This window comes from Pleurodeles waltl, chromosome 11 (genome assembly GCF_031143425.1).
Source record: "Pleurodeles waltl isolate 20211129_DDA chromosome 11, aPleWal1.hap1.20221129, whole genome shotgun sequence".
In the NCBI taxonomy this organism is placed as follows: Eukaryota; Metazoa; Chordata; class Amphibia; order Caudata; family Salamandridae; genus Pleurodeles; species Pleurodeles waltl.
Window position 1 is genome coordinate 20,127,479 of NC_090450.1, and position 27,107 is coordinate 20,154,585.

The 27,107-nt window shown below is 47.7% G+C and overlaps 1 protein-coding gene across 3 annotated transcripts in view; it reads right to left on the minus strand.

Annotated features, from left to right (window-relative positions):
• The window catches only part of IQCG (IQ motif containing G), a 75,842-nt gene that overhangs the window by 47,313 nt on the left and 1,422 nt on the right, over window positions 1-27,107 (minus strand). For all 3 annotated transcript variants that reach the window (XM_069212852.1, XM_069212850.1, XM_069212851.1), the window contains exons 2-3: window positions 10,189-10,374; window positions 9,408-9,485 (exon numbers count right to left, since the gene is read on the minus strand). The gene's annotated coding sequence lies outside the window, so the exon portion shown is untranslated. The remainder of the gene's footprint in view (window positions 1-9,407; window positions 9,486-10,188; window positions 10,375-27,107) is intronic.

Genomic DNA, 27,107 nt, shown 5'->3' on the forward strand with positions numbered 1-27,107 from the left:
GTCTAACCTTTACCTGGTAAAGGTTAGGTGCAAAGTTACTTAGTGTGAGGGCACCCTGGCACTAGCCAAGGTGCCCCCACATTGTTCAGGGCAAATTCCCCGGACTTTGTGGTGCGGGGACACCATTACACGCGTGCACTACACATAGGTCACTACCTATGTGTAGCTTCACAATGGTAACCCCGAATATGGCCATGTAACATGTCTATGATCATGGAATTGCCCCCTCTATGCCATCCTGGCATAGTTGGCACAATCCCATGATCCCAGTGGTCTGTAGCACAGACCCTGGTACTGCCAAACTGCCTTCTCAGGGGTTTCACTGCAGCTGCTGCTGCTGCCAACCCCTCAGACAGGTTTCTGCCCTCCTGGGGTCCAGCCAGGCCTGGCCCAGGATGGCAGAACAAAGGACTTCCTCTGAGAGAGGGTGTTACACCCTCTCCCTTTGGAAAATGGTGTGAAGGCAGGGGAGGAGTAGCCTCCCCCAGCCTCTGGAAATGCTTTCATGGGCACAGATGGTGCCCATTTCTGCATAAGCCAGTCTACACCGGTTCAGGGACCCCTTAGCCCTGCTCTGGCGCGAAACTGGACAAAGGAAAGGGGAGTGACCACTCCCCTGACCTGCACCTCCCCTGGGAGGTGTCCAGAGCTCCTCCAGTGTGCTCCAGACCTCTGCCATCTTGGAAACAGAGGTGCTGCTGGCACACTGGACTGCTCTGAGTGGCCAGGGCCAGCAGGTGACGTCAGAGACTCCTTCTGATAGGCTCCTTCAGGTGTTGCTAGCCTATCCTCTCTCCTAAGTAGCCAAACCCTCTTTTCTGGCTATTTAGGGTCTCTGCTTTGGGGAATTCCTTAGATAACGAATGCAAGAGCTCATCAGAGTTCCTCTGCATCTCTCTCTTCACCTTCTGCCAAGGAATCGACTGCTGACCGCGCTGGGAGCCTGCAAAACTGCAACAAAGTAGCAAAGACGACTACTGCAACTCTGTAACGCTGATCCTGCCGCCTTCTCGACTGTTTTCCTGGTGGTGCATGCTGTGGGGGTAGTCTGCCTCCTCTCTGCACTAGAAGCTCCGAAGAAATCTCCCGTGGGTCGATGGAATCTTCCCCCTGCTACCGCAGGCACCAAAGAACTGCATCACCGGTCCCCTGGGTCTCCTCTCAGCACGACGAGTGAGGTCCCTTGAATCCAGCAACTGTGTCCAAGTGACTCCCACAGTCCAGTGACTCTTCAGTCCAAGTTTGGTGGAGGTAAGTCCTTGCCTCCCCAAGCCAGACTGCATTGCTGGGAACCGCGACTTTTGCAGCTACTCCGGCCTCTGTGCACTTCCGGCGGAAATCCTTTGTGCACAGCCAAGCCTGGGTCCACGGCACTCTACCCTGCATTGCACGACTTTCTAAGTTGGTCTCTGGCGACTCCTTTGTGCAACTTCGGGTGAGCACCGTTTCACTCTTCTTCGTAGTGCCTGTTCCGGCACTTCTGCGGGTGCTGCCTGCTTCTGAGAGGGCTCCTTGTCTTGCTCGACGCCCCCTCTGTCCCCAGACACAATTGGCGACATCCTGGTCCCTCCTGGGCCACAGCAGCATCCAAAAACGCTAACCGCACGACTTGCAGCTAGCAAGGCTTGTTGGCGGTCTTTCGGCGGGAAAACACTTCTGCACGACTCTCCACGGCGTGGGGGATCCATCCTCCAAAGGGGAAGTCTCTAGCCCTTGTCGTTCCTGCAGAAACCTCAGCTTCTACTGTCCAGTAGCAGCTTCTTTGCACCCACAGCTGGCATTTCCTGGGCATCTGCCCATCTCCGACTTGCTTGTGACTTTTGGACTTGGTCCCCTTGTTCCACAGGTACCCTCGACGGGAAATCCATTGTTGTTGCATTGCTGGTTTGTGTCTTTCCTGCAGAATTCCCCTATCACGACTTCTTTGTCCTTTGGGGAACTTTAGTACACTTTGCACTCACTTTTCAGGGTCTTGGGGTGGGCTATTTTTCTAACCCTCACTATTTTCTAATAGTCCCAGCGACCCTCTACAAGGTCACATAGGTTTGGGGTCCATTCGTGGTTCGCATTCCACTTTTGGAGTATATGGTTTGTGTTGCCCCTATCCCTATGTGTCCCCATTGCATCCTATTGTAACTATACATTGTTTGCACTGTTTTCTAAGACTATACTGCATATTTTTGGTATTGTGTACATATATCTTGTGTATATTTGCTATCCTCATACTGAGGGTACACTCTGAGATACTTTGGCATATTGTCATAAAAATAAAGTACCTTTATTTTTAGTATATCTGTGTATTGTGTTTTCTTATGATATTGTGCAAGTGACACTAGTGGTACTGTAGGAGCTTCACTCGTCTCCTAGCTTAGCCTAAGCTGCTCTGCTAAGCTACCATTATCTATCAGCCTATGCTGCTAGACACCCTATACACTAATAAGGGATAGCTGGGCCTGGTGCAAGGTGTAAGTACCCCTTGGTACTCACTACAAGCCAGTCCAGCCTCATACATTGGTTGTGCAGCGGTGGGATAAGTGCTTTGAGACTACTTACAACTTTTGTCATTGTACTTTTCATAAGAGAAAAATATACAAAACAAGTTCAGTGTATGTACACATAACTAAAAAGTTTTGCATTTCCTCTTTTCACTCTTTTCTAAGTGCTGAAAAGTACTTCCAAACTTTCTAAAAGTTCTTAAAAAGTTTAAAACGTTTTTTTTTCTGTCTTTCTAAAAGTTCTGAAAAACTTTTTCTCACTTTTTCTGTCACTTAAACTCTTTCTAAAATGTCTGGCACAGGCCAAACTGTTGATCTGTCCAAACTTGCATATGATCACATTAGCTGGAAAGGAGCAAGGAGTCTCTGCATAGAGAGAGGTTTGAGTGTAGGGAAGAATCCTTCTTTGGAATTGTTGCTTAACATGCTTAGAGAACAAGATAAGGCCAGAAGGGCCCCATCTGTTGAAAAAGTAGCTAATGGTTCCCAATCTGATCCAGGGACTCCCCTAGGAAAAGATTCAGAAAAAGAAACTTCCTAGCCTGCCCATTACTAGACAGTCTAGCATAGTTGGTACTGATGTAGAGTCACACCATACAGATGGTGTTGTCTCACATCATAGCAAGAGTATTCCTTCTCACCACAGTAGAAGTGATGTTTCTGTTAACCAAGCTGTTAGGGTGCCTTCTGTAAGGGACAGGTCTCCTTCTGTCCATTCTCACCATACTTCTGTATCAAGGCATGTCCCTCCCACCCACCCTGATGACAGAATGTTAGAAAGGGAGCTCAATAGATTGAGAGTGGAACAAACCAGACTGAAGCTCAAGAAGCAACAGCTGGATTTGGATAGACAGACCTTAGAAGTAGAGAAGGAAAGACAGAAGTTGGGTTTAGAAACCCATGGTGGCAGCAGCAGTATTCCCCATAGTCATCCTGCAAAAGAGCATGATTCCAGGAATCTGCACAAGATAGTTCCCCCTTATAAAGAGGGGGATGACATTAACAAGTGGTTTGCTGCACTTGAGAGGGCCTGTGCTGTACAGGATGTCCCTCAAGGGCAGTGGGCTGCTATCCTATGGCTATCATTTAGTGGAAAAGGTAGGGATAGGCTCCTTACTGTGAAAGAAAATGAAGCCAATGATTACAAAGTTCTTAAGAATGCACTCCTGGATGTTATGGCTTAACCACTGAACAATACAGGATAAAGTTCAGAGAGACCAAAAAGGAGTCTTCACAAGACTGGGTTGATTTCATTGACCATTCAGTGAAGGCCTTGGAGGGGTGGTTACATGGCAGTAAACTTGATCCTGAGAGAGCATATTCTTAATAATTGTGTGTCTGATTTGTTGCACCAGTACTTGGTGGGCTCTGATCTGACCTCTCCCCAAGAATTGGGAAAGAAGGCAGACAAATAGGTCAGAACAAGGGTGAACAGAAAAGTTCATACAGGGGGTGACAAAAAGAACAATAAGAAGAAAGATGGTGAAAAATCTCAAGATAAGCATGGGGACAAGGGTAAAACCAAATATCCCACTTCAAATCTTAAACACTCTTCAGGGGGTGGGGATAAAACAAATTCTTCCTCTTCTTCTCAACCTAGACAATTTAAAAAGCCTTGGTGCTTTGTGTGTAAATATAGAGGCCATAGGCCAGGGGATAAGTCCTGTCCAGGTAAACCCCCTGAGCCTACCACCACTAATACATCAAGCTCTAGTGCCCCTAGCAGTAGTGGTACTAGTGGTGGGACTGCTGGCAACAGTCAAGTTAAGGGTGTAGTTGGGTTCACTTATGGGTCCATAGTAGAAACTGGGGTAATCAGTCCCAAGACAGTTTCTGTCACACCTAGTGGCATTGGCCTTGCCACACTGGCTGCTTGTCCCCTTACAATGGATAAGTACAGGCAGACAGTTTCAATAAATGGTGTTGAGGCTTGGCCTACAGGGACACAGGTGCCAGTATCACTTTGGTGACTGAAAATCTAGAGCACCCTGATCAACACATCATTGGACAACAGTATGAGATTATTGATGTCCATAACTCCACTACGTTTCTTCCCTTAGCTATAATTCAGTTTAGTTGGAGTGGAGTTACTGCCCCTAAGCAGGTGGTGGTATCACCTAGCTTACCTGTAGACTGTCTCTTAGGTAATGACCTAGAGGCCTCAGGTTGGGCTGATGTAGAGTTTTATGCCCATGCAGCCATGCTGGGCATCCCAGAGGAATTGTTCCCTCTCATTTCTACTGAAATGAAAAAGCAAAGGAGAGAAGGCCTGACAACTCAGGATCCCTCTCCAACAACTGGTAAAAAGGGTATCACAGTATCCCCTAACCACCCTACCATTCAGGATACCATTCCTGTGGTGGGAGAAACCTCTCCTGGGGTGGCACCTGTTCCCAGGGAATCATCAGCTGGCAAAGCTGGACTCCCTGAGGTAGAAGTACCTCTCTGTGGGATAACTAACATTGGTGAGAAAAAAAGCACCATTTTAGTTAACATGGAGCATCCCTCCAACCCTCCCAGAGAAACCTTAGTGCAGAAACCCTGCACTGCCTCACAACACTTAGGACAGCATCCCTGCCCTAGTGTGGAGCTCATAGGACAGCATCCCTGCCCTGCTCCAACTCAAGAGAAACAGCATCCCTGTTCTCTCTTCCAGCTATATGGACAAAGTTTTTGCCCAGCTATGGTTTTTCTGAGACAGCATCCCTGTCTGGCATTTCCAGCATTACAAATAGGTTCAGTGGACAATTCCCACTGCTCTAAACTAAAACTTACTGATAGAAACTCTGAAAATACATCTTCACATTGTTGCTTAGCTAAAAAAACTTCAAACAGGGTGGTTTACATCCCCACAGGGAAGTAACCATATAGTGTATGATAAAGGGAGTAACTAGTCCATTGCAGAGCTACTCTCTACTTATCACCACTTAGACAATAAAGTCTCAACTGGCCAAGGTTAGCCTTATTGTCCTTTGTTTGGGGGGGGGGGGGGGTTGTGTGAGAAAGTAGCCTCTTTCTAGCCTTGTTACCCCCACTGTTGGCCTGTTTGTGAGTGTATGTCAGGGTGTTTTCACTGTCTCACTGGGATCCTGCTAGCCAGGGCCCAGTGCTCATAGTGAAAACCCTATGTTTTCAGTATGTTTGTTATGTGTCACTGGGACCCTGCTAGTCAGGTCCCCAGTGCTCATAAGTTTGTGACCTATAGGTATGTGTTCCCTGTGTGATGCCTAACTGTCTCACTGAGGATCTGCTATCCAGAACCTCTGTAGTTATGCTCTCTCATTTCTTTCAAATTGTCTCTAACAGGCTAGTGACCAGTTTTACCAATTTACATTGGCTTACTGGAACACCCTTATAATTCCCTAGTATATGGTACTGAGGTACCCAGGGTATTGGGGTTCCAGGAGATCTCTATGGGCTGCAGCATTTCTTTTGCCACCCATAGGGAGCTCTGACAATTCTTACACAGGTCTGCCACTGCAGCCTGAGTGAAATAACGTCCACGTTATTTCACAGCCATTTACCACTGCACTTAAGTAACTTATAAGTCACCTATATGTCTAACCTTTACCTGGTAAAGGTTATGTGCAAAGTTACTTAGTGTGAGGGCACCCTGGCACTAGCCAAGGTGCCCCCACATTGTTCAGGGCAAATTCTCCGGACTTTGTGAGTGCGGGGACACCATTACACGCGTGCACTACACATAGGTCACTACCTGTGTGTAGCTTCACAATGGTAACTTCGAATATGGCCATGTAACATGTCTATGATCATGGAATTGCCCCCTCTATGCCATCCTGGCATAGTTGGCACAATCCCATGATCCCAGTGGTCTGTAGCACAGACCCTGGTACTGCCAAACTGCCTTCTCAGGGGTTTCACTGCAGCTGCTGCTGCTGCTGCCAACCCCTCAGACAGGTTTCTGCCCTCCTGGGGTCCAGCCAGGCCTGGCCCAGGATGGCAGAATAAAGGACTTCCTCTGAGAGAGGGTGTTACACCCTCTCCCTTTGGAAAATGGTGTGAAGGCAGGGGAGGTAGAACCCCCCCACAGCCTCTGGAAATGCTTTCATGGGCACAGATGGTGCCCATTTCTGCATAAGCCAGTCTACACCGGTTCAGGGACCCCTTAGCCCTGCTCTGGCGCGAAACTGGACAAAGGAAAGGGGAGTGACCACTCCCCTGACCTGCACCTCCCCTGGGAGGTGTCCAGAGCTCCTCCAGTGTGCTCCAGACCTCTGCCATCTTGGAAACAGAGGTGCTGCTGGCACACTGGACTGCTCTGAGTGGCCAGAGCCTGCAGGTGAGGTCAGAGACTCCTTCTGATAGGCTCCTTCAGGTGTTGCTAGCCTATCCTCTCTCCTAAGTAGCCAAACCCTCTTTTCTGGCTATTTAGGGTCTCTGCTTTGGGGAATTCCTTAGATAACGAATGCAAGAGCTCATCAGAGTTCCTCTGCATCTCTCTCTTCACCTTCTGCCAAGGAATCGACTGCTGACCGCGCTGGAAGCCTGCAAAACTGCAACAAACTAGTAAAGACGACTACTGCAACTCTGTAACGCTGATCCTGCCGCCTTTTCGACTGTTTTCCTGGTGGTGCATGCTGTGGGGGTAGTCTGTCTCCTCTCTGCACTAGAAGCTCCGAAGAAATCTCCTGTGGGTCGACGGAATCTTCCCCCTGCTACCGCAGGCACCAAAGAACTGCATCACCGGTCCCCTGGGTCTCCTCTCAGCACGACGAGCAAGGTCCCTTGAATCCAGCAACTGTGTCCAAGTGACTCCCACAGTCCAGTGACTCTTCAGTCCAAGTTTGGTGGAGGTAAGTCCTTGCCTCCCCACGCCAGACTGCATTGCTGGGAACCGCGACTTTTGCAGCTACTCCGGCCTCTGTGCACTTCCGGCGGAACTCCTTTGTGCACAGCCAAGCCTGGGTCCACGGCACTCTAACCTGCATTGCACGACTTTCTAAGTTGGTCTCCGGCGACGTGGGACTCCTTTGTGCAACTTTGGGTGAGCACCGTTTCACTCTTCTTCGTAGTGCCTGTTCCGGCACTTCTGCGGGTGCTGCCTGCTTCTGAGAGAGTTCCTTGTCTTGCTCGACGCCCCCTCTGTCCCCAGACGCAATTGGCGACATCCTGGTCCCTCCTGGGCCACAGCAGCATCCAAAAACGCTAACCGCACAACTTGCAGCTATCAAGGCTTGTTGGCGGTCTTTCGGCGGGAAAACACTTCTGCACGACTCTCCACGGCGTGGGGGATCCATCCTCCAAAGGGGAAGTCTCTAGCCCTTGTCGTTCCTGCAGAAACCTCAGCTTCTACTGTCCAGTAGCAGCTTCTTTGCACCCACAGCTGGCATTTCCTGGGCATCTGCCCATCTCCGACTTGCTTGTGACTTTTGGACTTGGTCCCCTTGTTCCACAGGTACCCTCGACTGGAAATCCATCGTTGTTGCATTGCTGGTTTGTGTCTTTCCTGCAGAATTCCCCTATCACGACTTCTTTGTCCTTTGGGGAACTTTAGTACACTTTGCACTCACTTTTCAGGGTCTTGGGGTGGGCTATTTTTCTAACCCTCACTATTTTCTAATAGTCCCAGCGACCCTCTACAAGGTCACATAGGTTTGGGGTCCATTCGTGGTTCGCATTCCACTTTTGGAGTATATGGTTTGTGTTGTCCCTATCCCTATGTGTCCCCATTGCATCCTATTGTAACTATACATTGTTTGAACTGTTTTCTAAGACTATACTGCATATTTTTGGTATTGTGTAGATATATCTTGTGTATATTTGCTATCCTCATACTGAGGGTACACTCTGAGATACTTTGGCATATTGTCATAAAAATAAAGTACCTTTATTTTTAGTATATCTGTGTATTGTGTTTTCTTATGATATTGTGCAAGTGACACTAGTGGTACTGTAGGAGCTTCACTCGTCTCCTAGTTCAGCCTAAGCTGCTCTGCTAAGCTACCATTATCTATCAGCCTATGCTGCTAGACACCCTATACACTAATAAGGGATAACTGGGCCTGGTGCAAGGTGTAAGTACCCCTTGGTACTCACTACAAGCCAGTCCAGCCTCCTACAGAATGACACTGTCGCAGGGCCGCAGCCACTCTCCCACGCGAAGAGAACGTGAGAGTAGAGGCCTTGGACACTCCAGGGGGGACGCAGGAACAGCCATCACCCAGAAGTACTAGGAACATCCATGTGATAGACGCTTCAAGAGGAGGAGCTGAGTATCCTGAAGCGGCTGCAAGCAGACTGACAGCAGGGGAAGCGAGGATGCCGGGAGCTGCAGCGGAGGAGTCGAGGACGCCGGGAGCTGCAGCGGAGGAGTCGAGGGCGCCGGGAGCCACAGCGGAGGAGTCGAGGACGCCGGGAGCCACAGCGGAGGAGTCGAGGACGCCGGGAGCCACAGTGGAGGAGTTGAGGACGCCGGGAGCCACAGCGGAGGAGTCGAGGATGCCGGGAGCTGCAGCAGAGGAAGACATGTGACCAGAGGACACAAGAGGACCATCGGGTTGCCCAGGGGAGCCAGGCGAGGAGCGTGGAAGACAGCATGAAGACGCCTGCACCCGTCACGTTCCAGGAGGAACGTGGCTTTCACAGGTACGGTCACGGCTGCAAGGGAAGTGGAATAAAGAAAGGTTGGGAGTATGAGGGGAGTAGGGCTAAGACTGGATGCCTGCGGTGGAGCTGGTGAAAGGCAGATAGCAGCGAAGAACACTCTCGTAAACAGGTAGAATGGGTTTTGTTGGTGGTCACGGGCTAGAGGGCTGTTCTTTCTTATGACCTAGAACGCTCTACAAATCCAGCACTCTGAACCTGCATGAGAGCTTCACTAGTGGGTAATTCCTGGACCCCACCCTCACGCGCATCTTCCTACCCCTATGCCCAGACACCGGAGGCACTTACCTGAACCTGGTTTCTTGTCCTCTACGTTCAAGGAATGGCGTCCTAGAGGGAAAACAAGGGCAACACACCGCCAGTAATCTATAGGAGAAAAGAAGAGGCATGAACAAACGCGGGAAGAGAGAGGGAAAAAAAACCTACGGTGGAGAGTCAAATTACCAAGAGAAAACCCAGGACATTGCCAAAGAAAGAGCAATGCAATAAAGCTTTGTTGTGGACACAGCGCGCTGGCATCTGCCTAATCTTTACCACCGTATCCTCCTTGGGCAAACCCTGGCCTGGTGATAGCAACATTGTAAAAAGAAACATTATTTGCATGTGCTATTGCACTCTAGTGGGTACTCAGGTAGGCACTAGATTCAGATGAACAATTTGTCCACTTATCAACTACAATTACACCACTGGTTAAGCCAGGACAGCTAATCAGCTTGGGTGGAAGTGTAAAGTTATTGCTGGATACATATATTTGAAATGTCAACATATTTAGGCAGTGCTCAAAGGAATCAGTAAACTTGTGATCATAGAAATGTGAGTGAATACACAGGGTAAATGAAGCAAACATTTAAAAGGAGATTCTGCAAGTGCTGCCTCACATATCTCCTGCTGGTCGCCCTCAAGGTTTATCATCGTATTAATTACAAAAGCAAAGTGAACCCATTTGGATGCCTCTGGTTAGCAAGGCACAGGATGCGGGAGATGAGAACCTTCCCAGACACAGTGTAGTGTCTTCATTCCTGTGGTTGGACAGTGGACATCCAAGCATTCCACACTTCATTGTGCCCACCTTGTGGGTGCTACGGTTTGGAGTCATTCCCAGCGCTCATTGCAGTGAGAAGCAAGGTGGGTTCACCAATAGGAGTGGACTCAGCTCTGCAATCTTTTCATTCCTCGAAGACCATCTGCAGCCCTCAGTGGCATCCCCTCTAGTGCACTGTGCCAAATGAACCAATGTCTTCTAGGTGCAGCAGCGCTATCGAAAAATAAAAAAATGACACTTTCAACAAAATGTTATGGAAAAGAGATATTGCATCCTGTCACAGAGTTACAGCAATTAAAGAAGTTCGGAAAAAGACAAACGCACTTGACCACCCCTCATCTGTGCAACAGTTGTGGTTATCTCCAAATAACTCCCTAAGATCTTTTTTGCACCTCGCCGGCAAGATGTGAAACACTCTTCCCACCCACCTGTGCCAGACCAAGGACCTCCTTACCTTCAGAAGACTTCTCAAGACATGGATGTTCGAGCAGTTGCAGCACTCCCCTCCCCCTTAATTCCCCTCCCCAAGCGCCTTGAGACCCTCTTGGGTGAGTAGTGCGCTTTACAAATTCCCTGATTGATTTTCCTTCTGTATGTTATGTGTATGTTCGGAAGGTTATGATACACAACTTCCTGTGATGATGTGATACATGATTCACTGTGTAGTGAGTGATGTATGGATGACTGCAATGCGTACTTTGTATTACATCTTGTTGTGAACAAGCACAGATTATGAACAACGGATTCTATGCCAGGACCAGAGGCTTTGGATTATGCTTCTGTGTTTTTACTGAAATAAAACAGCAGCCAATCAAAACATACTAAACAGAAAACTACTTTTCCCAATGTCCCCAGCAGTCCATATTTTATCCAGTCATATATCTGACCCATGTATGTATGTCTCTGAAAGCACAGTCCTTCATCATTCTTTGCTGTTTGCAGCCGGAGATAAGTAATTCCTTGTATTTCTCATTTTAGTGATTTCAGGGTAAAATATAGTGATTGTATGTCTTACGTCCACTTTGTGACATGTGGATCAGAGTTATGATATACTTGCTCAGCTGTGGAGCGGGGATTGAACCCAGCGTGTCACTCAGTGCCCCCTTTTTCATTATCGCACGCGTGAACCGTATTGCTGTGTTTCGATTATAGCGATGCAGGCTTCGAGCTGACTACACGCTGCCTTCTGGCCGAAGAGGTTCGGGCTTTGCCCATGGCGCTGCACTGCGGCCCGTTGCAGCCGGCTAGTCGAGCTCTGTGGGTTAAAGAAGAGGACCGTGCCCTCTTTCTGTTTCCGTCCTTGCGCATGTGCATGGAGGCGCTCTTCACACCTTCGTTGATTTGCTTGTCCCGTGCGCAGCGCTGAGGATAAGTAGAATCCATAAGAAATATCCCCCTTGAACACCAGGCGGGCGAATAAGCGTTGCAGGGCTCTGCCCTAGGGGAATAGTGCAGGTGCTCCCTCCACCTTCTAACAAAGGCTAACTAGAGGCTTTGCCTCTTTCCTTTTTCTACTGGAATTTAAAATTGTGACCTGCTGGGATTTCCCCACCTTAACTCCTTCATTCCTCTCACATCTATCCCATGGCTTACTACACTGAAGAGGACAAATACTATCAGGAGGTCCATATGAACACCAAATGGAGGAGAGATTGATAGAGGCCCTGGGGAATCATGTCCAGGACTCTGTGAATCAGGCCCTTATTAAAGCCCTGAAGCCTTTTACCCAGCCCCTGATGAGGTATGGGCATAGAGAACTGCGAGGGAGACCCCCTCCAGAGTCATTATCCAGTGACAGCCAGACATCAGATTTGGGCATTGCCGAAAGAGCTACATTGGGCCCTGCTTCCTCAGAGGATATTCTTACACACATGGCTGCATCAGTACTTAAGGACCATGAATATGACGACTTTCCTCCACAGGGTTTCTCTGGTACCCCCTCTATGCCTTCTGCACAGGTGACGGCTGTACCTCCCTCTGGTTCATCTCTCTCAGAGCAAGATCAGGCAGAAACCAAGCTGCCGGGTAAGCAGAAATGCAAATCCCACCATCTAGAAGATGATGCCTAAACCCAGCGCACTTGGTTATTAGACAGGGAAAATATTGTACACCCACGCTCTACAGAGTGGGTGCCATGTGTGGAGGTGAAACATTATGTCCAAGAGAGATTGAGAAAAGGCTTTGACCGGTACATGCGTAATACAATGCGTTCTGAATTCCCTTTTTCCTCTCTTCTGGGCAAAGTCGCGTATCCGCCGGAGTTGGATCCCAACATGGTGACATTCCTTAAAAGATTCACTAGAGACCCCAAGAAAGGCCTGGACCAGGCCTGGAAGGGATGCCAGGACAAGTGTCTGGACATTTCTGGCCCTATCACCAAAATCCTAGAAGTCGCAGTACAGGCCAAAGAAACTAACTCTCTTTTGGACCCGGAGACAGAGTTCGAATGGGCTCATCGAGCCATATGCCGCTTAGGCAACGCCAGTTGTTCCATGTCCACTGAGCACAGGAAGTCCTTCCTAATGCGCATTGACCCTAAATTGGTGGAACTAGCCTCTACGGAGGTGGGCACTTTGGCGAACGGGCTCTTATTTGGAGATAAATTTGTGAAGGATCTGAGCAAATACATGGCCACATTTCCAACATTAGACAAGGCCCAATCTTCAATGAGAAAGATGTTTAGAGGGGGCCTTTTTGCCAGGGCGAACGCTACTGAGGTCGAGCGCCAGACCGTGGTACCTTTCAAGCTTCAGGTGGATACTCTCAAAGAGGTAGACGTTCCAACTACGACACATCTGGTTCTACCCTACCCTCCCTCACCGAGGTCGCTTCTTCAGAGGCTGCAACAGGGTTTGTTTCAATACCACAGATGGCACGCCCTCATGTGAGCGTGTTTCTCCTTTCAGGGGTTATTTGGGGAGGATGATAAAGTAGCACCACTCAGCATGGGAGAGCATTCCACAGGACCCATGGGTTTTGCAGACCGTTCAAGGGTACAGACTAGAGTTTTACTCCACTCCGCATCAGGAATTGCATCCCGACCCCATTCATTTTTCCCAAAAAGAGAGCAGTTTAATGGACAAAGAAATTGGCTCACTGCTACACAAACAAGCGATAGCCAAGTTGAGTCCTCATCCCTCAGGAAATGTCAGCACAATATTTTTGGTGCGGAGGAAAGGTGGGGCTTCCCACCTAGTTCTCAACCTAAAAGCTTTCAACTCTTGGTTGGTGTACTGTCATTTCAAAATGGAGGGTATTCATCTTCTAAGAGATCTTCTTCAGGAGGGCGACCATCTGGTGCTTCTCGATCTCAAAGATGCTTATTTATCCACTCCATATACGCCCGTCATTGTCGGTTTCTGCAATTCAGATGGCGGGACCAGTGGTTCGAATTCAAGGGCCTCCCATTTGGCCTCTCATCAGGTCCTTGATGTTTCACCAAGCTGTTGTGTCCAGTGGTACAGTTCCTCAGAGAAAGAGGCGTCCACCTCATTATATACTTAGATGATCTTCTGATCCTGGCTCCAAGCGAAGAGTCGGTCTTGACGCACCTCTCTTGGACAATTCAGATTCTCCAGGACCTGCGTTTTTTAATAAATTCAGACAAATTCTGTCTCAAACTATAGAATTCTTAGGTTTTTAATTAGACTCAGCCAGAGCCGGGTTGCTGCTGCCCTTGACAAAATGGATTGCTATCAAGAAAGAGTTGAGGAGAGTCCTTGCCTCTCCAACTATATCATTGAAGACCCTTGATTGCATGGTAGGCATGTTAGCTTCTTCTATCCAGATGATCTTTCTCAGTCCTATTCACTATCGGGTCTTGCAACGGTTGGAGATCTTGCATCTTCGCAAGGGACTGTCGTACGGGGAAGTGGTTCTGTTATCGAACGAGACCAAGGCAGAGATAACATGGTGGTTAGACCATATGGAAGCATGGAACGGCAAGGCCATCTTTGCATCGGCCCCAGAGATGATAGAATTAGATGCCAGTCGTTGGGGGGCACGCTGCGGGTTGGTGGAAATGGGGACCAATGGTCCTTGGAGGAACTGAGCCTCCATAACAATTGCCTAGAGCTGCTGGCGGGGGCTTTTGCGATTCGCTCTCTCTCTTCCCCTCGCAAAGCCAGCTGCTGTATTCTGTTGCGTATGGACAACATCTCAGCAGTTCAGTACATATATCACCTGGAAGGGACCAAGTTGTGTGTTCTGGTGGAGATAGCCGAGGGCTTTTGGCATTTCTGTCTCCACCATCACATATCCGTGACAGCGGAATACATTCCGGGACGTTCCAATATAGTGTCAGACTGGAACTCTTGCTTTTTTAGGGATGGCAGCGACTGGGCGCTGGATCCACAAGTGTTTCTTATTCTGGAGAGACAATGGGTTCGATCTCTTTGCATCATAGCTGAACTCTTAGCTTCCAAGGTTTTACAGATGGAGGCCGGATCCCCTAGTGGAAGGATCGGTAGCCTTCCTTCAGATGTGGAAGACGGGTCTTTTCTATGCATTTGGTGACACCTCTCTGAAGGCCCAGTCTTGGTTCCCATTGGCAATGTCAATGTTGTGTGCTCTTCCGGTTCGAGTTCCACTCTATCCTTCTCTGCTTCCGGACCCGGAGTGACTTTCTCATCCTATGATAGTAGCAGGACAGTTATCGGTCATGGCGTGGCGCCTTTCCGGGGATGATGGCAAATGCCGGGAGTTTCAGAAAACGCAATGTTTTTCTTGTCCCAGTCTTGGGCTCCCTGCATGCATAAATGTTACGAGGCATCCTGGCGGCGGTGGGCATGTTGGTGTGGTGAACAAAGTGTAGATCCCATTGGGGTTAGTATTTAATGTGTTTGTCACCTTTCTCTCCGAATTGGCTTTGCAGGGTCTAGCTTATGTTTGTTTACAGGGCATCCTCATCTTGAACGTAAACCAGTGGGTGAACACCCTCTTCTGTGCAAGCTCTTGAGACGTATCCGAATGGTCAGACTGCCACAACCAAAGTATGCTACTTTATGGGATTGGATGTAGTTTTAGGGTTTTTTTTTTTTTAGATCTTGGCCTTGTGATGAGGATCTTTCATGCAAACAGTTGTCTGCAAAGCTCACCCTCCTCCTTTGTTTCATATCAAGCCGACGTGTTTTGGATGTTCATGCTCTGGACTTAACGCGTAGAGTATTTATGCCTTTAGGAGTTTCTTTCACAATTTCTAGACGAGCTAAGGCTGTATCACGTTGAATTTCATATCCAGCTTTTCCCCATAGTTAGAAATTATGTGTGGTGAAATGTTTGAAAGCCTATGAAGATTGGACCTCAGAACTTCGTAGATGTGCCCAGGATCAACTGCTCATTTCTTTACAAAGCTCTTTTGGACCGGTGTCGGCGGCCACTTTGACCAGATGGATCAGATGGTTGGTAGGGGAGGCTGGAATAGATGTTTCTAAGTTTGGAGCTCACTCTGTTCCCGTGGCCATGGCGTCCAAAGCCTTTAGCACAGGTTCTCGTTTGGAGGACATAAGAGCCACAGCAGGTTGGTCTTCGGACTCTACTTTTAACGTATTTTATCATAAATAAATTGTTGACGGAGCGTGGTAAATCAGCTTTGAACTAGCATAATCCAAAGCCTCCGCTCCTGGCGTAGAATAAAATAATTTCTTGCTATTGCGTCAAGCATTTTCAATTCTATTAAAGACACGGAGGCGAGAATTATCCCACCCGCGTGGTGATTTTAGCATCTATGATTCTGTAACGTGTTGATGTTTATGCAAAATTACATTATGTTGTTATTATCATGCCCCTGCCGTTGGATCTAGATTGTGCTCTTGTTGGGTATTATTTGCATGTTTCCTTTGTTCTTAGGTTCGGACAATAAGAGTACATGAACGCCTACAAAGTTCATGAGCTGATCAGCTGCGTATCAACACTACTGCCTGGTTGGTGACGGCGAATTATCGTTCCTGGTGGTGAATTGTAATTGTGGTTCTAGTTTTTGTTGGAAATCAGGTTGTTATATTCTCAGTCTGCAAAGAAAGAGGAAGGACTGTACTTTCAGAGACATATATACATGGGTCAGACATATGATTGGATGGAATATGGACTACTGGGGACATTGGGAAAAGTAGTTTTCTGTTTTGATAGGCTGCTATTTTATTTCAGTAAAGAAAGAGAAGCATAATCCTTGCCTCGGTGTCCTTAATAGAATCGAAAATATTCTTGACGCAATAGCTAGAAAAAATTTCATTTGCTCACAGTCAAAAGTGCCCACCACTTTTTTTTGCCAGACTGTCATGGGAAGTTGTGGAATTCTGAGGTGCACCACATATAGATTGTCCCATTACTGTGCAGCCGTATTTAACAATAAACATTAAGCGCACTTTGCCACACAAGTTCTAATAAAGTTCCACAGTAACGCCTCCCAGGTTAAAAGTGAATATGAAGCCAATTAACTCTTAATGTTTTATGAAGTATGTTTGTTCACTTAGAATTCCTCTCATTTAAACAAATGGGGGTATTTTTATGTCATACATATGGCACCCTGTCTACAGACCACTGGGAGTAAGATGCCTGGTGTTTGTAAATATGACACTTGGAAATGGGAGTTGTATGGAATCCATATAAACATAAAGTTAACTCTTCAGATAAATGTATTCCCATTTGTACGTGTTGCCTTTACACATAGCAGGTATCTTCCTCCCAGTGGCAGGTAGCCACAGTGCCATATTTATAACTGGAAAATACAACCATTATTTTAAGTCGGAGAACTTTAAAGTGCAGAAAAATGTTTCATAAAGTTGTCCCATTTATAAAATGGTTGTATCCTTGTGTTAAACATTTAACCGTGCCATATGAAAGGTTTGCCCTGTGCCACAAGGACATATGAAACAGGATCTCAGTCACTCATACAAATATATCCTGTTTATACACACACATGTTCATAAATCCCCAAAGAACATGCTCTCAATGACAGTTGGCAGCCCTGTCATAGTGCCCCTAGTCACAGTATTTTGTTCAAACCACATTATCTGGTTCTATGGACATTAGGTTTAAAGTCAATTAAGCTGGACATGGGGCTGCCTGGTGACAATAGGAGTTGCTAAACCTTCAGTAGCTCATGATGATTTTCAATGATCGGAAGTAGCTCTCGCTACAGAAAAGGTTACAGACCTCTGCTGTTACAACTTAAAAATAAAGATTGCTTAGACTTTAGAGCTGCATCTGTTGTAGGCACGAAGCAGGCATGTGCATGCCTATAACATGGCACTGATGTTTTTTTTGTTTTTTCATTACTGATCTCAGTTGGAAGAAAAAAACATACAACTCGCAAAGTGTGTTGTGTTTTTTAAATTATTTTTTTTTTATTATAAATAAGGGGTGTCCGGGAACCAGCTGAAGCCACCCAGGGAGGGGGCAAGGTGTTTAGAAAGCAAAAGCAACACGGGGAATGGTGAGCTGTTTAAAGCAACACAACTGTGGGCTGGGAGGTAAAGCAACATAGAGGATGGCAGGAGGGACGGGTTAACAACATGAAGAGCTCCAGATGTGGAAAGCAACATGGAGAGTGCAGGAAAGAAAAGAGGGAAGCACACTGGCGAGCACAACTTGAAGTGGGTGGGGAAAAGCACTTGGGCAACAGAGAGCAGCACGGGAGGGCAACAGTTCAAAAATACAATCACTCTCTTGGAATACTTCACATAAAAGAAAGAAGTAGTGCTTGAAAAGTGCGCAATAGGAGCAGCAATGCCAGCCAATCAAAGCAACTGCAAAGATTATTTGCTTCATGGGAGAAACAAACACAATATTGACAAGCTGGGATACATACAAGAAGAAAGCAAATGTGTAAAGAAATGGCTCCCTGTTGCAGTTACCCCCCACTTTTTGCCTGATGCTGATGCTGACTTGACTGAGAAGAGTGCTGGGACCCTGCTAACCAGGCCCCAGCACCAGTGTTCCTTCACCTAAAATGTACTTTTGTATCCACAATTGGCAGACCCTGGCATCCAGATAAGTCCCTTGTAACTGGTACTTCTAGTACCAAGGGCCCTGATGCCAAGGAAGGTCTCTAAGGGCTGCAGCATGTCTTATGCCACCCTGGAGACCTCTCACTCAGCACAGACACACTGCTTGCCAGCTTGTGTGTGCTAGTGAGGACAAAACGAGTAAGTCGACATGGCACTCCCCTCAGGGTGCCATGCCAGCCTCTCACTGCCTATGCAGTATAGGTAAGACACCCCTCTAGCAGGCCTTACAGCCCTAAGGCAGGGTGCACTATACCATAGGTGAGGGTACCAGTGCATGAGCATGGTGCCCCTACAGTGTCTAAACAACACCTTAGACATTGTAAGTGCAGGGTAGCCATAAGAGTATATGGTCTGGGAGTCTGTCAAACACGAACTCCACAGCACCATAATGGCTACACTGAAAACTGGGAAGTTTGGTATCAAACTTCTCAGCACAATAAATGCACACTGATGCCAGTGTACATTTTATTGTAAAATACACCACAGAGGGCACCTTAGAGGTGCCCCCTGAAACTTAACCGACTATCTGTGTAGGCTGACTAGTTTTAGCAGCCTGCCACAAACCGAGACATGTTGCTGGCCCCATGGGGAGAGTGCCTTTGTCACTCTGAGGCCAGTAACAAAGCCTGCACTGGGTGGAGATGCTAACACCTCCCCCAGGCAGGAGTTGTCACACCTGGCGGTGAGCCTCAAAGGCTCACCTCCTTTGTGCCAACCCAGCAGGACACTCCAGCTAGTGGAGTTGCCCGCCCCCTCCGGCCAGGCCCCACTTTTGGCGGCAAGACCGGAGAAAATAATGAGAAAAACAAGGAGGAGTCACTGGCCAGTCAGGACAGCCCCTAAGGTGTCCTGAGCTGAAGTGACTCTAACTTTTAGAAATCCTCCATCTTGCAGATGGAGGATTCCCCCAATAGGGTTAGGATTGTGACCCCCTCCCCTTGGGAGGAGGCACAAAGAGGGTGTACCCACCCTCAGGGCTAGTAGCCATTGGCTACTAACCCCCCAGACCTAAACACGCCCTTAAATTTAGTATTTAAGGGCTACCCTGAACCCTAGAAAATTAGATTCCTGCAACTACAAGAAGAAGGACTGCCTAGCTGAAAAACCCCTGCAGAGGAAGACCAGAAGACGACAACTGCCTTGGCTCCAGAAACTCACCGGCCTGTCTCCTGCCTTCCAAAGATCCTGCTCCAGCGACGCCTTCCGAAGGGACCAGCGACCTCGACATCCTCTGAGGACTGCCCCTGCTTCAAAAAGACAAGAAACTCCCGAGGACAGCGGACCTGCTCCAAGAAAAGCTGCAACTTTGTTTCCAGCAGCTTTAAAGATCCCTGCAAGCTCCCCGCAAGAAGCGTGAGACTTGCAACACTGCACCCGGCGACCCCGACTCGGCTGGTGGCGATCCAACACCTCAGGAGGGACCCCAGGACTACTCTGATACTGTGAGTACCAAAACCTGTCCCCCCTGAGCCCCCACAGCGCCGCCTGCAGAGGGAATCCCGAGGCTTCCCCTGACCGTGACTCTTTGAACCTAAAGTCCCGACACCTGGGAGAGACCCTGCACCCGCAGCCCCCAGGACCTGAAGGACCGGACTTTCACTGGAGAAGTGACCCCCAGGAGTCCCTCTCCCTTGCCCAAGTGGAGGTTTCCCCGAGGAACCCCCCCCTTTCCTGCCTGCAGCGCTGAAGAGATCCCGAGATCTCTCATAGACTAACATTGCGAACCCGACGCTGGTTTCTACACTGCACCCGGCCGCCCCCGCGCCGCTGAGGGTGAAATTTCTGTGTGGACTTGTGTCCCCCCCGGTGCCCTACAAAACCCCCCTGGTCTGCCCTCCGAAGACGCGGGTACTTACCTGCAAGCAGACCGGAACCGGGGCACCCCCTTCTCTCCATTCTAGCCTATGTGTTTTGGGCACCACTTTGAACTCTGCACCTGACCGGCCCTGAGCTGCTGGTGTGGTGACTTTGGGGTTGCTCTGAACCCCCAACGGTGGGCTACCTTGGACCAAGAACTGAACCCTGTAAGTGTCTTACTTACCTGGTAAAACTAACAAAAACTTACCTCCCCCAGGAACTGTGAAAATTGCACTAAGTGTCCACTTTTAAAACAGCTATTTGTCAATAACTTGAAAAGTATACATGCAATTTTTATGATTTAAAGTTCCTAAAGTACTTACCTGCAATACCTTTCAAATGAGATATTACATGTAGAATTTGAACCTGTGGTTCTTAAAATAAACTAAGAAAAGATATTTTTCTATATAAAAACCTATTGGCTGGATTTGTCTCTGAGTGTGTGTACCTCATTTATTGTCTATGTGTATGTACAACAAATGCTTAACACTACTCCTTGGATAAGCCTACTGCTCGACCACACTACCACAAAATAGAGCATTAGTATTATCTATTTTTACCACTATTTTACCTCTAAGGGGAACCCTTGGACTCTGTGCATGCTATTCCTTACTTTGAAATAGCACATACAGAGCCAACTTCCTACATTGGTGGATCAGCGGTGGGGTACAAGACTTTGCATTTGCTAGACTACTCAGCCAATACCTGATCACACGACAAATTCCAAAATTGTCATTAGAAATTGATTTTTGCAATTTGAAAAGTTTTCTAAATTCTTAAAAGACCTGCTAGGGCCTTGTGTTAGATCCTGTTTAGCATTTCTTTTAGAGTTTAAAAGTTTGTAAAAGTTTGAATTAGATTCTAGAACCAGTTGTAGATTCTTAAAAAGTATTCCAACTTTTAGAAGCAAAATGTCTAGCACAGATGTGACTGTGGTGGAACTCGACACCACACCTTACCTCCATCTTAAGATGAGGGAGCTAAGGTCACTCTGTAAAATAAAGAAAATAACAATGGGCCCCAAACCTACCAAAATACAGCTCCAGGAGCTTTTGGCAGAGTTTGAAAAGGCCAACCCCTCTGAGGGTGGCAACTCAGAGGAAGAGGATAGTGACTTGGAGGAAAATTCCCCCCTACCAGTCCTATCTAGGGAGGACAGGGTCCCTCAAACCCTGACTCCTAAAATAATAGTCAGAGATGCTGGTTCCCTCACAGGAAAGACCAACACCTCTGAAATCACTGAGGATAGCCCCAGTGAAGAGGACATCCAGTTAGCCAGGATGGCCAAAAGATTGGCTTTGGAAAGACAGATCCTAGCCATAGAGAGGGAAAGACAAGAGATGGGCCTAGGACCCATCAATGGTGGCAGCAACTTAAATAGGGTCAGAGATTCTCCTGACATCCTAAAAATCCCCAAAGGGATTGTAACAAAATATAAAGATGGTGATGACATCACCAAATGGTTCACAGCTTTTGAGAGGGCTTGTGTAACCAGAAAAGTGAACAGATCTCACTGGGGTGCTCTCCTTTGGGAAATGTTCACTGGAAAGTGTAGGGATAGACTCCTCACACTCTCTGGAAAAGATGCAGAATCTTATGACCTCATGAAGGGTACCCTGATTGAGGGCTTTGGATTCTCCACTGAGGAGTATAGAATTAGATTCAGGGGGGCTCAAAAATCCTCGAGCCAGACCTGGGTTGATTTTGTAGACTACTCAGTAAAAACACTAGATGGTTGGTTAACTGGAAATGAAGTGTGTGACTATGTTGGGCTTTATAATTTGTTTATGAAAGAACACATTTTAAGTAACTGCTTCAATGAAAAGTTGCATCAGTATCTGGTAGACCTAGGTCCAATTTCTCCCCAAGAATTGGGAAAGAAGGCAGACCACTGGGTCAAGACTAGGGTAACCAAAACTTCCACTGGGGGTGACCAAAAGAAAGGGGTTACAAAAACTCCCCAGGAGAAAGTGGGTAACACTAGAAACAAAGAAACAGAGTCCTCTGTAGGCCCCCAAAAACCAGAACAGGTGGGTGGGCCCCAAGACACAACCCAAAACAAAGGTGGGTACCAGGGTAAGAACTGGGATGCCACTAAGGCATGGTGCCACAACTGTAAACAGTCTGGGCACCACACCAAGGACACTTCTTGTCCCAAAAACAAACCCCAGAACAAAATTCCAGGGGTAACCAGTGTAGCCATGGGAGATGACTCCTCAGATGAGGAGGTCTTCCTAGCCTTCAACTGGAAACAGGGCCCAACAGGTGAGTTGGAGATTCCAGAGGGAAGTAGACACTTCCACCACCTACTGGTGAATGGAATCCCAACCACTGCCCTGAGAGACACTTGTGCCAGTCACACTATTGTGCATGACAGGCTGGTGCTCTCAAACCAGTACATCCCAGGTGAGACTGCCAGGGTAAGAGTTAGCCTAGACAGGGTCACTAAGAGGCCTGTGGCTTTAGTACCCATAGAAGTGGGTGGCACTCTTAGCTGGAGAAGGGTAGTAGTCAGTACAGACCTCCCCCTTGATTGTCTCCTTGGAAATGACTACCCAGAGGTTAGTCAGAGCCCAAGAGAGGAACTGGTCCAGTGCCAGTCCTCTCCCAAGGATTCTGGAAGGCCTGCCTCTGCAGTAAATGCAAGCAGGCCCCAGAAGAAGAAGAAAAGAAAACAGAGTAGGAAGGGTGGACAACCTTTAGCCAAGGTTACAGCAAGCCAGGGAGATTCTGCTCCAGTAGGGGAGAACTCCAAAAATGGCCCTGATAAAGTCCAACCTGACCCACAAGAAGTCCTGGCTAGTCAGGCAACTGTTAAACCTGAGTGGGTGGCTCCTCAGCTAACAGAAGAAAGAGTGGAAGAAGGGTGTTTACTACAAAATGTGGTAACCCCCCACTCTAATACAGCAGACAGGCACCCTGAACCCAAAGAAGCCTGTAACTTAGCCCCTTCCCTTGTAGGTGAAGAGCTAAAGGTGTGGTTCTGGGCACTGACAGCTGTCAGTGGCCTCTGCTGGGTGTTAGCCTTTATGGCTGCACTATCCTTGGCATGGTGGTCAGACCCCATGCCAAATAACAAGTTAGGCCCCCTGACCCTGTTGGTCATGGTGGGGTTACTCCAGCTCTGGGTAACCTCTTTGGGTAAGCTAGGGATGACCCTGGCTAAGATAAGATTAGCAGAGGTGGATACCTCTAAACCCAAAATAAAAAGAATGGGTGGAGACATTGAAGAGGCAGACAAGAGACAATTCAGACTAGGTCCTATCACTGTGGAAGTGGGTCAGTTCCCCAAAGGGAATGACCTGAACAGAAGGATGTAAGGCAGAGTAGGCCCTGCAACTAACCAGCCTATTTCTCCTACTCTTCCTCGCCTGACAGACTAGGAAGACTCTCCCAGCTTGGGCTGAGTCTCCTGGCCTGTGGGCTGGGGGGGGCTTGTGTAAAGAAATGGCTCCCTGTTGCAGTTACCCCCCACTTTTTGCCTGATGCTGATGCTGACTTGACTGAGAAGAGTGCTGGGACCCTGCTAACCAGGCCCCAGCACCAGTGTTCCTTCACCTAAAATGTACTTTTGTATCCACAATTGGCAGACCCTGGCATCCAGATAAGTCCCTTGTAACTGGTACTTCTAGTACCAAGGGCCCTGATGCCAAGGAATGTCTCTAAGGGCTGCAGCATGTCTTATGCCACCCTGGAGACCTCTCACTCAGCACAGACACACTGCTTGCCAGCTTGTGTGTGCTAGTGAGGACAAAACGAGTAAGTCGACATGGCACTCCCCTCAGGGTGCCATGCCAGCCTCTCACTGCCTATGCAGTATAGGTAAGACACCCCTCTAGCAGGCCTTACAGCCCTAAGGCAGGGTGCACTATACCATAGGTGAGGGTACCAGTGCATGAGCATGGTGCCCCTACAGTGTCTAAACAACACCTTAGACATTGTAAGTGCAGGGTAGCCATAAGAGTATATGGTCTGGGAGTCTGTCAAACACGAACTCCCCAGCACCATAATGGCTACACTGAAAACTGGGAAGTTTGGTATCAAACTTCTCAGCACAATAAATGCACACTGATGCCAGTGTACATTTTATTGTAAAATACACCACAGAGGGCACCTTAGAGGTGCCCCCTGAAACTTAACCGACTATCTGTGTAGGCTGACTAGTTTTAGCAGCCTGCCACAAACCGAGACATGTTGCTGGCCCCATGGGGAGAGTGCCTTTGTCACTCTGAGGCCAGTAACAAAGCCTGCACTGGGTGGAGATGCTAACACCTCCCCCAGGCAGGAGTTGTCACACCTGGCGGTGAGCCTCAAAGGCTCACCTCCTTTGTGCCAACCCAGCAGGACACTCCAGCTAGTGGAGTTGCCCGCCCCCTCCGGCCAGGCCCCACTTTTGGCGGCAAGACCGGAGAAAATAATGAGAAAAACAAGGAGGAGTCACTGGCCAGTCAGGACAGCCCCTAAGGTGTCCTGAGCTGAAGTGACTCTAACTTTTAGAAATCCTCCATCTTGCAGATGGAGGATTCCCCCAATAGGGTTAGGATTGTGACCCCCTCCCCTTGGGAGGAGGCACAAAGAGGGTGTACCCACCCTCAGGGCTAGTAGCCATTGGCTACTAACCCCCCAGACCTAAACACGCCCTTAAATTTAGTATTTAAGGGCTACCCTGAACCCTAGAAAATTAGATTCCTGCAACTACAAGAAGAAGGACTGCCTAGCTGAAAAACCCCTGCAGAGGAAGACCAGAAGACGACAACTGCCTTGGCTCCAGAAACTCACCGGCCTGTCTCCTGCCTTCCAAAGATCCTGCTCCAGCGACGCCTTCCGAAGGGACCAGCGACCTCGACATCCTCTGAGGACTGCCCCTGCTTCAAAAAGACAAGAAACTCCCGAGGACAGCGGACCTGCTCCAAGAAAAGCTGCAACTTTGTTTCCAGCAGCTTTAAAGATCCCTGCAAGCTCCCCGCAAGAAGCGTGAGACTTGCAACACTGCACCCGGCGACCCCGACTCGGCTGGTGGCGATCCAACACCTCAGGAGGGACCCCAGGACTACTCTGATACTGTGAGTACCAAAACCTGTCCCCCCTGAGCCCCCACAGCGCCGCCTGCAGAGGGAATCCCGAGGCTTCCCCTGACCGCGACTCTTTGAACCTAAAGTCCCGACACCTGGGAGAGACCCTGCACCCGCAGCCCCCAGGACCTGAAGGACCGGACTTTCACTGGAGAAGTGACCCCCAGGAGTCCCTCTCCCTTGCCCAAGTGGAGGTTTCCCCGAGGAACCCCCCCCTTTCCTGCCTGCAGCGCTGAAGAGATCCCGAGATCTCTCATAGACTAACATTGCGAACCCGACGCTGGTTTCTACACTGCACCCGGCCGCCCCCGCGCCGCTGAGGGTGAAATTTCTGTGTGGACTTGTGTCCCCCCCGGTGCCCTACAAAACCCCCCTGGTCTGCCCTCCGAAGACGCGGGTACTTACCTGCAAGCAGACCGGAACCGGGGCACCCCCTTCTCTCCATTCTAGCCTATGTGTTTTGGGCACCACTTTGAACTCTGCACCTGACCGGCCCTGAGCTGCTGGTGTGGTGACTTTGGGGTTGCTCTGAACCCCCAACGGTGGGCTACCTTGGACCAAGAACTGAACCCTGTAAGTGTCTTACTTACCTGGTAAAACTAACAAAAACTTACCTCCCCCAGGAACTGTGAAAATTGCACTGTGTCCACTTTTAAAACAGCTATTTGTCAATAACTTGAAAAGTATACATGCAATTTTTATGATTTAAAGTTCCTAAAGTACTTACCTGCAATACCTTTCAAATGAGATATTACATGTAGAATTTGAACCTGTGGTTCTTAAAATAAACTAAGAAAAGATATTTTTCTATATAAAAACCTATTGGCTGGATTTGTCTCTGAGTGTGTGTACCTCATTTATTGTCTATGTGTATGTACAACAAATGCTTAACACTACTCCTTGGATAAGCCTACTGCTCGACCACACTACCACAAAATAGAGCATTAGTATTATCTATTTTTACCACTATTTTACCTCTAAGGGGAACCCTTGGACTCTGTGCATGCTATTCCTTACTTTGAAATAGCACATACAGAGCCAACTTCCTACAAAATGAGAGCAAGAAAGAATGTCAACCAATGGTAAGCAATGGGTTGGATCCAAGCCCGTCCATGTTATTGGTACGCCACACTATGCCTCGCAACAGAAAGCACATGTGCTGTGTAGATGATTGACCTAATAAAAACATTGCTAGGCTGCGGTTTTAAATTCTGGTTGCCACTTTCTAAATGATATGAATAGCTTGTTATCGATTTATCCCTATAGAATTGGCAACTCCAAGAAGTGTATTGATTCTTATTTCTTTGGTATGTTTGGGATTAGTTTGAGCACAAGTGTACAATCAATTTTTCGCAGTCAATTGTATGTCTGATGAAGATTTGCTCTTTTTCATCTTAATTTCTTCTTATAGTAAGAATGAATTCCTCACAACTTTCATTAAAAAGTAATCTGCCACATTTACAAAGTATGCTTCAGAAATATCCTTATGAACTTCACTCAACAATTTATTAAATTTGCCTGTGCAAATATGCCAATTTAAGCAATGTTTTCACAAGACTGCACTCAGACTAAGTGATCCTTATGCTTTTGTATGGTTCTGGATCTTGGCCTTCATAATTGAGCTATACATTAAAATTCTGGCACTTTTTTTTTTTTTGCTCCTAGTCTGTCCAAATAGTAATGAGTTTGAATAATTAGTCCAAGTTGCCTAGTAATAATGTTTTTTTTAATACCTTACATCTATGCACAATGTGCAAAAGAGAATATAATGGTTTCAACTTACAACAGACGGCTATTTGGATTTATTATTTTGGCTTTCGCTGCAATGCATATGGGACTATTTTACATCTAAAGAATTTATACTTAATCATAACATATTCAATTCTTTATGTTGTGCATGATTCATATACATATAAGCCACTTTTTTGTTATTCTATTTTTACCAAATAAGCTTTTACTGTGCTTTTTACTTGACAAATGTTACCCCAATATATTATGACTCCGTTGCCAT